This window comes from Heloderma suspectum, chromosome 7 (genome assembly GCF_057233095.1).
Source record: "Heloderma suspectum isolate Gila_16-S chromosome 7, 16-S_ref, whole genome shotgun sequence".
Taxonomy (NCBI): domain Eukaryota; kingdom Metazoa; phylum Chordata; class Lepidosauria; order Squamata; family Helodermatidae; genus Heloderma; species Heloderma suspectum.
The window spans coordinates 76,931,116-76,945,891 of record NC_139464.1 but is presented as its reverse complement, the minus strand read 5'-3'; positions in this window follow the sequence as shown (position 1 = coordinate 76,945,891).

The following is a 14,776-nucleotide window of genomic DNA, read 5'->3' as shown; positions in this document are numbered from 1 at the left end:
GGTTGTGGAACCGAGAAGTCCAATGTCACCAGATAGTGATCTGACCATGACAAGGGGGTGGTGGACATACCCCCGACTTCCAGATCACTCCCCGCTTCTCCAGAAACAAACACAAGGTCTAGTGCATGACCGGCTACATGGGTGGGCCCAGTTAGAATATGGTGCAGCTCCAGGAGGCCATGGTCTCCATGAAGTCCCGACGTGCTCCTGTGAGGATGGCCTCCGAATGTACGTTGAAGTCCCCCAACACCAATAAGTTAGGGGACTGTACACGCACATCAGAGACCACATCAAGCACCTCGGCCAGGGAGTCAGTCATGCAGCGGGGTGGACAGTACACAAGCAGAATCCCCAGACTGCCCTTCGGGCCCAACCTCCAGTACATGCACTCAGCAACCTTGGTCTCCCGGAGAGGGGGTCTGGTGAAGACCAAGGACTCCCAGTAGATAACAGCCACTCCCCCTCCCCGATCCCCAGCCCTCGGCTGCTATGCATACGAAAATCCAGCTGGACACATGGCTGCAAGGGTTGGAGCAGCAGCCTCGGCCAGCCAGGTCTCCGTAATACATGCCAGGTCTGCACCCTCATCCAGGATCATGTCATGGATGAGGGAGGTTTTCTGGGTAACAGACCTGGCATTGCAGAGCAGCAAACGAAGGCCAGAAGATGGGGTCACGCCTCCCCCAGCCGTCCTTTGGCTCTGGACAGGCCCGGAGCAGGGGACAGATATTACACGTCTCTCCCTTGTTCCCCTTACCTGGCATGGCCTGCCCCTAGCGCTCCACCAGTGCCTGCCGCCCAGCCTCGGTATGTTCTGGCCCCCAACACTCTCCCCACTGCCTCCATCAGGTGGACACATGCCCCCTCGCTCCCGCCTATCAGGCAGGCTACCCACCCCTAAAAACACAACAGAATCCCCCAGAAAAACAAACAAACAAACAAACAAATAATTAAAAATCCCCTTAAAAATAATGCCAGGCAGGAGTCCACAGGGAAGGCCTGGTGGTGGTGGTGGTGGTGGCAGTGGCGGCAGCAGCAGCAGGCCCAGTAGCAGCAGGCACGCCTCTTCCCCGGTGGTGATAGTGGCTTCTCCTGCAGGCCCTGGCTCTCCCAGGCCACCTCAGCCAGCCAGCTTATGTAGCCCCTCCAGGGAGGGGCAGGTGGAGCAGCACAGCTGGCTCGGTACCTGGGGACTGGTCCTGCAGGGACTGGCGGTCTGCCAGGCAGAAGTCTACAGGGAACGCCTGGTGGTGGTGGTGGTGGTGGTGGTGGTGGCGGCAGCAGCAGCAGGCCCAGCAGCAGCAGGCACGCCTCTTCCCCGGTGGTGGTGGTGGCTTCTCCTGCAGGCCCTGATTTTCTCTGCTAACTGCCTTTCTAACAAGAGGCAGCAATACCATATAAATTCCCATCAGATTCCACTATGTTCAACATGGAGCATGGCTTAGCTGATTCATGGATGGATCCCAATTTTAAATTATTTCTGCCATTCTAATAAATTAATGTTTTAAATATTTGACTTTGATTTGTCAGTATTTGAGAGTATTTGTCTAGACTAAGAGTGGACATCTTGTGGCCCTTCAAATGTTTTGGCCTACAACTCCCATCATTCCTACCTTTGGCTATGCTGGCTAGGGCTGATGGAAGTACACCAAAACATCTAGAAGGCCACAAGTTGGCCACCCCTGGTCTAGACAATTGGCCAAGACTTTTTTAACCTGTGAATTGTCCAACCCTAAAAGAATAAAATAAATATAGGTCAACAAATGATGTCACTTTTGAAATGGCATGATCCTTCAAACATATTTTTCATTCAAGTTATCAGTCATAACATAGCATTTTGTGACTTTAGACTGAATTCACAGATCCATAGATTCCTTTCCCAACCTAGTACTAATAACTCTTCAGCCAGGAACTGAGTAATTTAGGATGCAATCCTATGCATATTTAGCCAGCATTGCTGGCTGGGACATGCTGGGAGTTGTAGGCCTTTTCTCTGTCTAAACATGCATAGGATTGCGCACTTATTATCATTTCCCACTTGAGTCTTTCACAAAGGATTGGGAGTTCATGTCTATGAAAGGTGCAGCTGCATTAAATAACATAGTTCTTTTCCATTAACTTAACAACCATAATGTGGTTTCCTACCATATGAAATTATCTTGCTGATCATAAACAGCAGCAAAAGCAGGGTTGAGGGATTTACTTGTCATCTTGTTGCCATGCAAGCCATTTTTATAATTAATCTGATAAAAAAGTAATGAACCTCTCAAGGTGCTGACATGGATAATCCTGATCATCATTGCCCCCTAAAGTGGGGAGGTTTACTTATGGTGGTATATCATGCATGCACTTGTGCTTCAATATTATTTGTTAGGATGTTTCTAACAAACACACTTCAGGTGTGACCTACTGAGAGGCACTTACTCTGTATTGGGGTTTGGTCTGTCTCCTCTTTCTGCCATTAAGAATGGATTTAATACCGCCCAATGACACCCATTATCAGAATAAACAACAATGGTAATTGGGTGCTATTATCTCGAATGAAGCTTGGAATTGTCTATATGGTGTCTGGGGCATGCTGGGTGTTGTAGGCCAACGCATCTGGATGACACTCCATTGGGGAAGGCTGATATACACATATTGGTAATAGGCCTATTGAAGCCTACTCTCCAGTTGTTTTAGATTACAGCTCCCAGGATTCTTGACCATTGGCTATGCTGGCTGAGGCTGATGGAAGTTGAAGTCTAAAACATCTGGAGGAAACCATATTGGGCAAGGTTGAACAATTGTAACTGAGAAGCTGACTAATTCTGGATAATTAGTGTGGCTGCACATTGTACTCAGTAATAATGAATATATAAATAGTCAGAATGAGTTTAATTAATTAATTAATTAATTAAATCTACAGAACAACCAATATATCTATGGTAAATTGAGATCATCCCAAATTAGTATTCACTCCCACACAATTGGAATGCCAGAGGAGAGCTTGCTGATGGCAGGCATGTATGACATGAATAGTCCAAGGCTTATTTAGGGTTGCAAAGCCCTAACGTTTCTTATTTGTAGCTAGCTATCTTGGCAGCGGTTAAGGTGAGAGCATTGTGCCTGAAACTCCCTTGTGCAGAAACAATGCTTTGGACCTGACACAATGTTAGGGCAACACAAAGGGGACAGCCTCCCTTGGGCAGGACTAGATAATTTGGGGAGGCCCAAGACTTATTTGGAGATACAAATCCCCAAGTTTCTTATCAGTTGGTATACACACAGTCATTGGGGTCTTATGCACAAGAGCTTATTGTATGAAAAAGACTCTTGGGACCAGACATGATTGTGGTTTTAAGCTTTCATATTTTATTTGGTTTTATGCTGCACTTTGTGGTTTTATTTTTTGTGAACCACCCGAAGAGCTTCGGCTATTGGACGGTATATAAATGAATGAATGAATGAATGAATGAATGATGCTAGACCAGCTCAAAGAAGAGGCAGTGGTGTACCCCCAGAGAGAGAAGAAAGCTCTCTCAGCCAGATTGTTCCTTCTTCAGATTGCTTGTGTGTAGAGTAAGAAACTGGAAACAAGAAACCACCTTCATCTTTGACACATGTAGATGTTTGTTTTCCCCAACCCTAGCATTACCTTTAGATCAACTACCATGTGTGATATAAGAAAATATTTCTAGCTTGTCTATGGTTTATTAGGATTAGGTCCATCAGCCTACTCCTTCTTCTTTATATAGCAAATCATCTATATTTTCACTTTCCACTCCAAAGTATAATTATGTATTAAAAAAACCCCACATGTACATATATTCTATATGCTTGGGCCAATTTTGGAAATAGTTTGACATTGCCAATTTTTGGTAATTAATAGACCCCCCCCCAAAAAAAAACCTTTTCTCTTCTTTACCGAGATGATGTCTCCATCATCAAAAATGTTAAATATCATAACATGGAGCAGAGCCAACAATTAGAGTACAAACCACAAAGTGCTGATCCATCGCAGGTTGCTCTCAAATGAATGGGAGGTGTGCTCAACTAGTGCTTTACTAAGTTTGCACTCTTAAGCAATAGCCTATACCACTGAATGCCTGATAAGATAAATGCCATGATGAAAAGTGCCTACAGAACAAAGACACAGAAAGGATGGGAGCATCTGTCTCCAGGGTAGGATAGGAATTACTCCACTAAGATGAAAGACCTTGGGTGACTTGATCAAGATAGATCAGGGAAAGATGTGGGTTCATATCTGCGTTGCTATCTCCACTATCAAGATAATAGCAGCAGGATATATTTCTCTGGTGAATGCAAAGTTAGCCATTCTAGCAATTGTCTGATCTCATAGTCATTGTGCATTCCAGTCCTGGGGGCTAGTTTTACTTCTGGTAGGATACCCAGAAATTTGCCCAGCTGCAGCTAAAGTGGCATCCTCCATCCAAGGTTGACATCTAAGGTTCCGACATGCCAGGGGTGGGCAACTTGTGGGCCTCCAGATGTTTTGACCTACAACACGTGCTGGCTCAAATATTTGAGGTTGGGTGTGAGTGAGGTCAGTATTACTGTGACCTATATTGCTACTCAACCTAATGCCATGTCAGGTTTTCAGGTCCTTCTCTTGATAACCCCAGTTCACAAGCAGAACACAAGTAAGATTATGTTTTGAAATGCTGAGCGTTCATGTGATAATGCTTGTGTTTTGTTAAAAGACTAGATTTCTTGGATGCTTGTGAACATTGTGCACAAATATTCACTTACCCTCATAATGTTCAGAATTTGTGGACTTTTTAAATATTAAAATTCCAATTGGAAAAATCTAGTGAATGCCTGCCTAGAAGCAACTGTTCTTGTTACAATGCTCAACTAAAAACCATAAGAGATGCATAAGTAATTGAGGGAACACTAAGATACACTGTACAAGGCCTTAGGCCTCTGTATTAGGAGGGCTTTGCTGTATAAATGTTATCTCAGAAGTTAGGCTCTTTAACATAAGGAGCAATGATAAAGGAGTTTTCAAATGTCAGTCTCTTCAACAAGTAGCATTATTCTTTATTTTCTACATCGTGTGAACATTTTTATTCCAGTAACTTAAAAATATAGCACATGTATTAAATTTTACTATTTTTATTTTTCTTGTGTTTATTTCCTTATTACCATGAAAGGCTTTCATTATTGCTTATATACCCTTCCTTCTTATCCTGGTTAGTTCTCCTTGTAAGAATATGCACTACTTCATCCTGTTTGATGGATGAAAATACTCATGCTGGCCTTGCTTGCATGGCTCTGCTGAGGTTACCTCTGGGTTAAGCTAATAAATGAAACAATATTTTTCTTGTTCTATTCTTGTTAAAGCCCTATGAGGAGAGACTGAAAGAACTGGGCACATTTAGCCTTGAGAAGAGAAGACTGAGGGGAGATATGATAACCAAAGAGCTGGATGCGCCTGATCTTGTCAGATCTTGGAAGATAAGCAGGGGCAGCCCTGGTTAGTACTTGGATGGGAGACTGCCTGGGAATCAGGCTTCCTGCATGGAGCAGGGGGTTGGGCTTGATGGTCTTGTAGTCCCCTTCTAACCCTATGATTCTATGAACTCTCAGCATCCCTCACCATTGATTATGCTGGCTAGGGCTGATGAGAACTGTAGCCCAAATAATCTGAATGGCCAAAAGTTGCCACCCCTGTGATGTGTAGATCAGCTGAACTTGCAATAGACTACTTCTTTTTTACTGTTATTTTTTATTGTCACAAAATTACACTGAAGATCCAGGCCATGAGCTGATAACCCCTCCATAAAATGCTACATATGTCTCTTGCCTAACAGCTGTGTTGCACAGGTTTAGGGGAAGGATCACCATCAGCACAGCATCAGTGGCAGTGGAGCTGCATTTGTCTTTTGTCCTGGAGAATGAAGCTCATAGGACTGGGCCTGCTGAGGCTTTGGAACTCTAAAATGAAAACAAAATAGGGCTATGAGTCAGAAGTGTTGTAACTGAGTTGCCCTTTATATAGTCTCCTAGGTTCATCAGAGGTACTTACGTGTGAATGGCTCTCAACACAGCTGGGAGAATGTTTAGATCATGGGTGCAGAACTTCTTTTAGCCTGAGTGCTGAATTCCATTTTGGAGAAGCTCTCAGGGGCCACATTCCAGGGGTGGGTGGAGCTGAAGGCAAAAGGGGTGGGGCCTTTAGCTGAAAGGTCTTACTACCAGTAACTAAGCCTTACGGGAGGCATTTCAACATTTAGAGTGGGGAAAACTGCACAAAAGTTAGGAAATCAGCAAACGATCAGTGGTTGGGGAAAGGGGGCTAGAGCTAAGGGGAGGGGGCATGGCCATCTGAGGCACCCTTGAGGTCTGCATTGGGAACCCCAGAAGCCCCCTGGCCTGAGGTTCCGCATCCCTGGTTTAAATGATCCAGTTGTGTGGCTGCTGACTATTATGTGGGTTTTCCCCATATAATCAGCCTCAGTTCTGTGGGAAAGAATTGTTGTCCCACCCACATATTTGGTTATTTAAATGTTCTCCTAGGCCTACGGAAGGCTAAGTGGATCCCATACTAGTAAGGCAACAAAAGCTAATGAATTAATTGCGGGTCCAAGTAATTTTACTGATTAGGAAGGCAATTAACATGAAGCACTTTTAGAATTAATATACAATTATTAATTGGCCCATAAAAGGCTTGTATGGCCCTATCAGTATATGCCTTCTGGTGCCTGGTAAAGAACTGGCTCTGTAAGGAGGCCTTTGAGGGGGTGGGGGGGAGGCTGAACCAATAATTTGGTCTAACTACTGATTCAATTATTTTATTATTTTATTATGCTGTTTTTGATATTGTCTTGATTATTTCTATTTATATGCTGTTAGCCACATTGATAAAGCCTTTGATTGTGCGGATCACAACAAACTTTGGCAAATTCTTAAAGAGATGGGAGTACCAGACCACCTTACCTGTCTCCTGAGAAACCTGTACGACGGACAAGAAGCAACAGTAAGAACCAAACATGGAACAACCAATTGGTTCAAAATTGGGAAAGGAGTACGACAAGGCTGTATATTGTCACCCTGCTTACTTAATTTATATGCAGAGTACATCATGAGAAAGGCCGGGTTGGATGAATCACAGGTCGGAATTAAGATTGCCGGGAGAATTATCAACAACCTCAGATACGCAGACGATACCACCCTAATGGCAGAAAGTGAAGAGGATCTAAAGAGCCTCTTGTTGAGGGTGAAAGAGGAGAGTGCAAAAGCTGGTTTGAAACTCAACATTAAAAAAACTAAGATCATGGCATCTGGCCCCATCACCTCCTGCCATATAGAAGGGGAAGAAATGGCAGCAGTGACAGATTTTATTTTCTTGGGCTCCAAGATCACCGCAGACGGTGACTGCAGCTATGGAATTAAAAGACGCTTGCTCCTTGGGAGGAAAGCTATGGCAAACCTAGACAGCATAGTAAGAAGCAGAGACATCACCTTGCCGACAAAGGTTCATCTAATCAAAGCTATGGTTTTCCCAGTAGCAACGTATGGCTGTGAGAGCTGGACTATAAGGAAGGCTGAGCGCCGATGAAGAATTGATGACTTCAAACTGTGGTGCTGGAGAAGACTCTTACTAGTCCCCTGAACTGCAAGGAGATCAAATCAGTCCATCCTAAAGGAAATCAACCCTGAGTGCTCATTGGAAGGACAGATACTGAAGCTGAAGCTCAAATATTTTGGCCACCTAATGTAGGGATGGCGGAGAATTTCTCCCCGAAACTTCGTGGGGCCGAGCGCCAATGTGTTCGGCCCCCCGAACAAGTTTCGGGGAGAAATTCTCCGCACCCCCCCGCCCCCCGCACCCCCCCCCGGGACGGGACTTACCTTTGGTGAATGTCCCTCCCGGCGGCGGGTCCGGCCGGCGGTTCGGCGGGTGTTCGTCCGGGGCGGGAGCGGCAGCCGGTATTTCGACCGGCTGCCACCCCCGCCATTCCAATAAAAGAAAAAAAAAACGCCCCCGTGATAGGCTACGTGACGATTAACGTAGCCTATCACGGCTAGATCTGCAAAGTCAGCCGTGATAGTCTACGTTAATCGTCACGTAGCCTATCACGGGTGACTTTAAAAAACAAAAAAAAAGCGCGTACGGATAATGGTGGCCCCCATAGGGAGCCGCCATTCCCGTTCCTTATTTGGTTGCTGTAGTCTACGTAAAGTTTACGTAGACTACGGCGAAAATAAGGGCAACGCTATTTGCGTTGCCCTTATTTTCGCCGTAGTCTACGTAAATCTTTACGTAGACTACAGCGACCAAATAAGGAACACGAATGGCGGATCCCTATGGGGGTCGCCATTTGCGTACGCGCTTTTTTTTTTTTTTAAGTCACCCGTGATAGGCTACGTGACGATTAAAGTAGCCTATCACGGCTGACTTTGCAGATCTAGCCGTGATAGGCTACGTTAATCTTCACGTAGCCTATCACGGGGGCGTTGTTTTTTTTTTAAAAAAAACTTTGGAGTTCGCGGCCGGGCGAGGCGAGGTGCCTCCTCCCCGGCCTGAATTTCGGCCGGGCGAGGTGGGAAGCCTCCCCCCCGGCCTGAATTTTGGCTGGGCGAGGCGGGAAGCCTCCCCCCCCGGCCTGAACTTCACGGGGGGAGCAGTGAAGCGCCTCCCCCCCACCGCGAACAAGCTTCGAGGACAGGTAAGTGACTTTAGTCCACCCCTAATGCGAAGAGAAAACTCCCTGGAAAAGACCCTAATGCTGGGAAAGATTGAAGGCAAAAGGAGAAAGGGACGGCAGAGGATGAGATGGCTAGATAGCATCACCGATGCAATGAATATGAATTTGAGCACACTCCAGGAGAGAGCAGAGGACAGGAAGGCCTGGTGTGCTGTGGTCCATGGGGTCACGAAGAGTCAGACACGACTTAACGACTGAACAAGCCTCATTGAGTTTCCCTTAGGGATGGCGGAGAATTCCGCCATGGATTCCAGCGAGGCCGGATTCTGTAGAATCCAGCCCCCCAGAATCCATGGCGGAACAGCCTCCTGCCCCCCGCCCCCCCACGGAATCCCCCGGGACGGCACTTACCGATGGTGGATGCGGCAGCGGTGGCAGTTCTGGCGGCGGATTTGGTGGTGGCGGCAGCCGCAGCTGGCCGGCCATAGCCGGGCTGCTGCGGCTGCCATTGCCATCCCTCCAGGCTGCGGTGATAGGCTACATAAGAATTTACGTAGCCTATCACGGCTAACCCCCCCCCCAAATGGCGTACACAAATGGTGGCAGCTACGGCGGCCGCCATTTGCATTCCCTATTTTTCACCGTTCTAGCCTACATAAATATTTACGTAGGCAATTATGGCGGGAAAAAAAGGCAACCGCAAATAGCACCCACTACGCTATTTGCGGTTCCCTTTTTTTTCGCCATAATTGCCTAGGTAAATATTTATGTAGGCTAGAATGGTGAAAAATAGGGAATGCAAATGGCGGCCGCCGTAGCTGTTTCTTACGTAGCCTATCACGGCAGCCTGGAAGGATGAAAATGGCAGCCGCTACGGCAGCCATTTGCGTCGCAGCAGCCCGTCTGCGGCCGGAAGTCCGGCTGCAGACGGACCTGGCCGGCTGCTCTGCGGAGCTGCCGCGGAGCAGAGCCGGCCGGGCAGGATTCCGGGGGGGGGGGGGAGGACCGGATTGCCTCCCCCCCAGTCGAGGATTCCAAGCCTTCCCCCCCCCCCAGCGGATGCCCCAACCGGAACAGGTAAGTGATTTGTACATCCCTAGTTTCCCTAGTGGAAGAGACAAATTAAAGACTTCAGTAATAAATACAATACCTTTCAGAGGGTAGCAATTTTAGTCTATTGCAGCAAAAACAACAAATAGTCTTAAAGTTAGCCTTAAAGACTAACAACATTATTCTAGGATAAGCTTTCATGGGCTATAGCCCACTTCATCAGATGCATAGAGTTTTATGGAGAGTATTAGGTTTATATACAGAATATATGGTGTGTGTGTGTGTGTGTGTGTGTGTGCGTGCAAAGGGGGGTGGAATTGTAAACAGTTAAGTCAGAAGGAAACTACGGCATAAAGTTGTACTTATTGTTATTAAGCTTAAAGCTGTAAGGTGACATTCTGCTTAGTCTAGAAAAAGACAGCTATGCTAAACCAACCCATGTTTATTTATTAAATGTACAAATTGCATCCTCTGCCTAGCAGAATAAAAAAAAATAACATTCTCATAAAACCGAAAAACACAAGGAGCAAAAAAAAAAAAAAATCCTTAAAATTTGGGAGAAGCATTAACATTGGAGAGACTAAACATTATACAGCATTAAAAGCCCAGTAAAACAGAATAGTCTTTCCTATCCATCTAAAGGCAAATAAGGAAGGAGCTAATCTTAACTCCCTCAGGAAGGAGTCCCACAATTGGGGTGCTGTTATCGAAAGGGCCCTGTCTCGAAAACACACCAACCTAGCTTTTCTAGATGGTGGAACATATAATAGGACCTCCACTCTTTATTGTAAATTATGGGCAGGTTCATATGGAAGGAAGCGGTCTTTCAGATGACCTGGCCGAAAACCATTTAGGGCTTTGTAGGTCAAAACCTGCACTCGTGCCCAGAAACAAACTGGAAATCTGTGAAGTTGATCGAAGACTCATGTAATGCAGTCTACAAAGCATACTCTTGACAAAAGTCTAGCTGCCACATTTTGCACTAGCTATAGTTTCCAAACTCTTTTCAAAGGCAGCCCTGCAGAGAGAGCATTATAATAATCTGAACAAAAGGTGATTAAGACATGAATCACTGTGGCCAGATCTTCCTGAGAGTTAACAGTCTTGAGACTAACAAATTTATTGTGACCTGAATTTTCGAAGTCTTCACAAGATGAATAAAATGAACTCAGAGTAGAGAAGGATGGTGTAATGAAGTACTTGAAAAAGATGGTAAAAATACTTCCAAAAGGCATCCAGGAGTGGGAAGTACTTCAGATGCAAAGAAGAAGAAAAACTTCCCTCAAGAGTTTGTTGAAAATTACCCTGTAGCACATCTTCCTTCAGTGCGTTATAATTAGTATTACTTGTATAGTTCCACTTAAAGAACACCCAGCGGTGTAACAGGGTATAAAAGTCTTCATACCTAGGGATGGGGGAGAATTTCTCCCCGAAACTTGGGGGGGCCGAGTGCCAACGCATTCAGCCCCCCGAAATCGAAGGTGAAATTCTCCGCCACCCCCCCCACCCCCCCGGGATGGGACTTACCTTTCACGAATGTCCCTCCCGGCGGCGGGTCCCGGCGGCGGTTCGTCAGGTCTTCGTCAGGGGCGGGGGCAGCAGCCGGTCTTTCGACCGGCTGCCGCCGCCGCCATTACCGGGAAAGTAAAAAAAAACCAAAACCCTGTGATAGGCTACGTAACAATTAACGTAGCCTATCACGGCTAGATCTCCAAAGTCAGCCGTGATAGTCTACGTAAATTGTCACGTAGCCTATCACGGGTGACTTTGGAGGAAAAAAAAAAGCGCATACACAAATGGCGGCCCCCATAGGGAGCCGCCATTTGCATTCCTTATTTGGTCCCTGTAGTCTATGTAAAAAAAAATTTAATAATTTTTTAAGCGTTGCCCTTATTTTCGCCGTAGTCTACGTAAATCTTTACGTAGACTACAGGGACCAAATAAGGAATGCAAATGGCGGTGCCCTATGGGGGCCACCATTTGCGTACGCGCTTTTTTTTCTTTTCAAAGTCACCTGTGATAGGCTATGTGACGATTTATGTAGCCTATCACGGCTGACTTTGGAAATCTAGCCGTGATAGGCTACGTAAATCGTTACGTAGCCTATCACGGGGGTGTTTTTTTGTTTTCCGCGGCCGGGTAGACGGGGCGCTTCTACCCGGCCTGAATTTCGCCGGCGAGGGATGGGGCACCTCCCCCTGAATTTCGGCCAGGTGAGGCGGGGCGCCTCCCCCCCTCACATGAACTTCGGGGGGAGACGCGAAGCGCCTCCCCCCCACCGCGAAGCAAGCTTCGAGGACAGGTAAGGGACTTTCGTCCATCCCTATTCATACCATACTGAAAAAATACATATTCCAGAAGGATGGCCATGTTAGTCAGCTGTAGCAACAAAGAGTAGAGTAATAGAATCCTCTGCATCTTTACTGAGAAGATAGCCCCACTGTGTTCAATGGTACTTACTCCCAGTTGTATATGATTGCAGCCCTATTGTGGCATACCATGTTCTGTTTCTCAATGTTTCCCTCCTGACCCTAAGTAACTTTGCTTATCCAAGGTTGCATTCTCAGGAGCACCAATGTGCTGCCTTTTCCTAGAAATACTTCACTTTGTTCCTTAGGACATTGGGCTATATATCTTAGGGATGGGGGAGAAATTTGTTCGGTTTGCATTTTAATACGAACTTACCAAATTTCACATTTTCGTGCCAATCTGCAAACTGAAACACAGTTATCCTTTGAAATTCACCCTTCTCTAAACTTCACAATGGAGTTCTCAAGTCAAAAATGCATACAAAACATGTACTTTATGGTGAAAACAATATTAAAACACATTATATCAGGACAAATTGCTTGCAAAAAAAGTGTGCGTGTCAATCAAAATTATGTACAAAACTGCATTTATGAATTTTCATGCAAACATCTTTATAAAAAATTCTCAAAGTTCATGATTTACCAAATTTAAGAGAGGAAATATTTTCAAACTTCAGAATGAACCAAATTTAAGATAAGAAAAACAAGGAACTGTGATAAACTGACAGATCTGTACATCTCTTTAATTCTGGAAGAGGGAGTATGGGAGTGAATCTTCATCTGCATCAAAAAAAGATCCATACACTTCTGCTTCTCATGCTTTTTTCTTCTTATCAATGGTCTTCTGTGCTTGCTGTCCAGCTCATACCTAGTCTTCCTCTGTCTTCTGTTCCCATTCAGTCTTTTGGAGAAGCTTTGTATAAGGGGAGTATCAGGGAATTTGTCTTTAGCAATTAGGGGATTCACCCATTTCCACATTATCATGCCTTGAATCATGCCTTGACTGGGGTACATTGATCTTGCAGCTTAGGCACACAGTCACACACACCCTAGAACACAGTCCCCAGTAACATACATTCTTTGAACAGCTCTGTCCAGACCCAAAGCCAGATATCATTGCTTAATCTGGCAAAGCCTTTCAACCAACACCACTTCACTCTTCTATCAATAAAGCACATCATTTGCAAAGATCAAACAGGGCAACCAGGAAGGTGTGTGCATGTCTAGACTTGTCTTACCAAACTTCAGTGCCCTTTATTGTCATCCTTTCCTCCTACACTTTCTATTGCATGCATTTCTTGATAATCCAACAACATAACATCATGGCCAGGTCCACCTTGTCCAAAGGGTTTTTAATACCATTTTTAAAATGACCATTTTAATTAGTGTTGTAAATCGATTCATCGCTGAGAGTTTGCAGCTCGCACAGGCACCTGGGGTCATGCGAGGAATGTACTGTGTGAACCAAAAATAGTCCAGCTCACTAGCGTACATAATTGCAGCTCTTCCCATTATAGCAATGAGCTGCAAAAAATACAGCTGTGATTGCTCGGACCACTGCAGTCACATGTACTTCTGTATGCCATGGCTTCTGGTTTCCCATGCACAAGCTGCATCTTGTTCTGTGGAGTATGAGTGGCTGCTGTAATGCGCAACTGACAGTGCCCTTCATTTCTGTTCTCTGCAACTGTTCAAATGTTTCTGCACACATTGTTTTTGAAGGGATGTGCTCTTTCGATGCATCCAATTCCTGGAACCTTTGCAACACAGGTCTTTGGCCTGAGCTCTTTCTTCGCCCTCCACAGCCCATCTGCAACATAAATGGAGGCAATCTCAGGCCCTGTGATGGTTCCACAGCCTGCAGAACCCAGTGAGTGATATCAGGTTATACTTTTCATTTTCCATGCTGCATAGTCCCTGCTTTCTAAAACACACACATACACTGAATCAGGAGCATTGAAGCTCCAGTGCAGACTGACGATCTCCGGGAGGCATGCTGCCATGGTAATGCATAGTGAAGTAACCAGCAACAATTGAATGCATTTCTGCAAAGTTAGGCAAAACTCCATACATTACTGTAACTATAGGACAATAGTTTTGTTTTACATTAAATGTTTGCTTTGCCCTTGTTTCTTTTTTTCCATATTTTGGACATGGCCGTCTTCATTAGGGATGTACAAAAGTCACTTACCTTTTCGAAGGGTGACATTTGCAGTGGGGGGGAGGCGCTCCGTCCCTCCCCCCGAAATTCTCTCCGGCTGGCTCTGCTCCGTGGACATTCCGCAGAGCCGCCGGCCAGGGCCGCCCGCAGCCAGACATCCGGCCGCTGGGCAGCCTGCAGGGATGCAAATGGTGGCTGCCGTAGCCGCTGCCATTTGCGTCCCTGTATTTTGCCATGATAGGCTATGTAAATATTTACGTAGCCTATCACAGCAAAAACAACAACAACAGCGAATGCAAATGGCGGCAGCTACGGCGGCCGCCATTTGCGTTCCCTTTTTTTTTTGCCGTGATAGGTTATGTAAATATTTACGTAGCCTATTATGGCCAAAAAAAAAAAAAGCAACGCAAATGGCAACCACTACGCCATTTGCACCCCTCTTTTGTCATAATAGGCTACGTAAATATTTACGCAGCCTATCACACGGCAAAAAAAGGGAACGCAAATGGCGGCCACCGTAGCTGCCGCCATTTGCGTTCCCTTAGTTTTGCCGTGATAGGCTACGTAAATACTTACGTAACCTATCACGGCTTCCGCAGGGA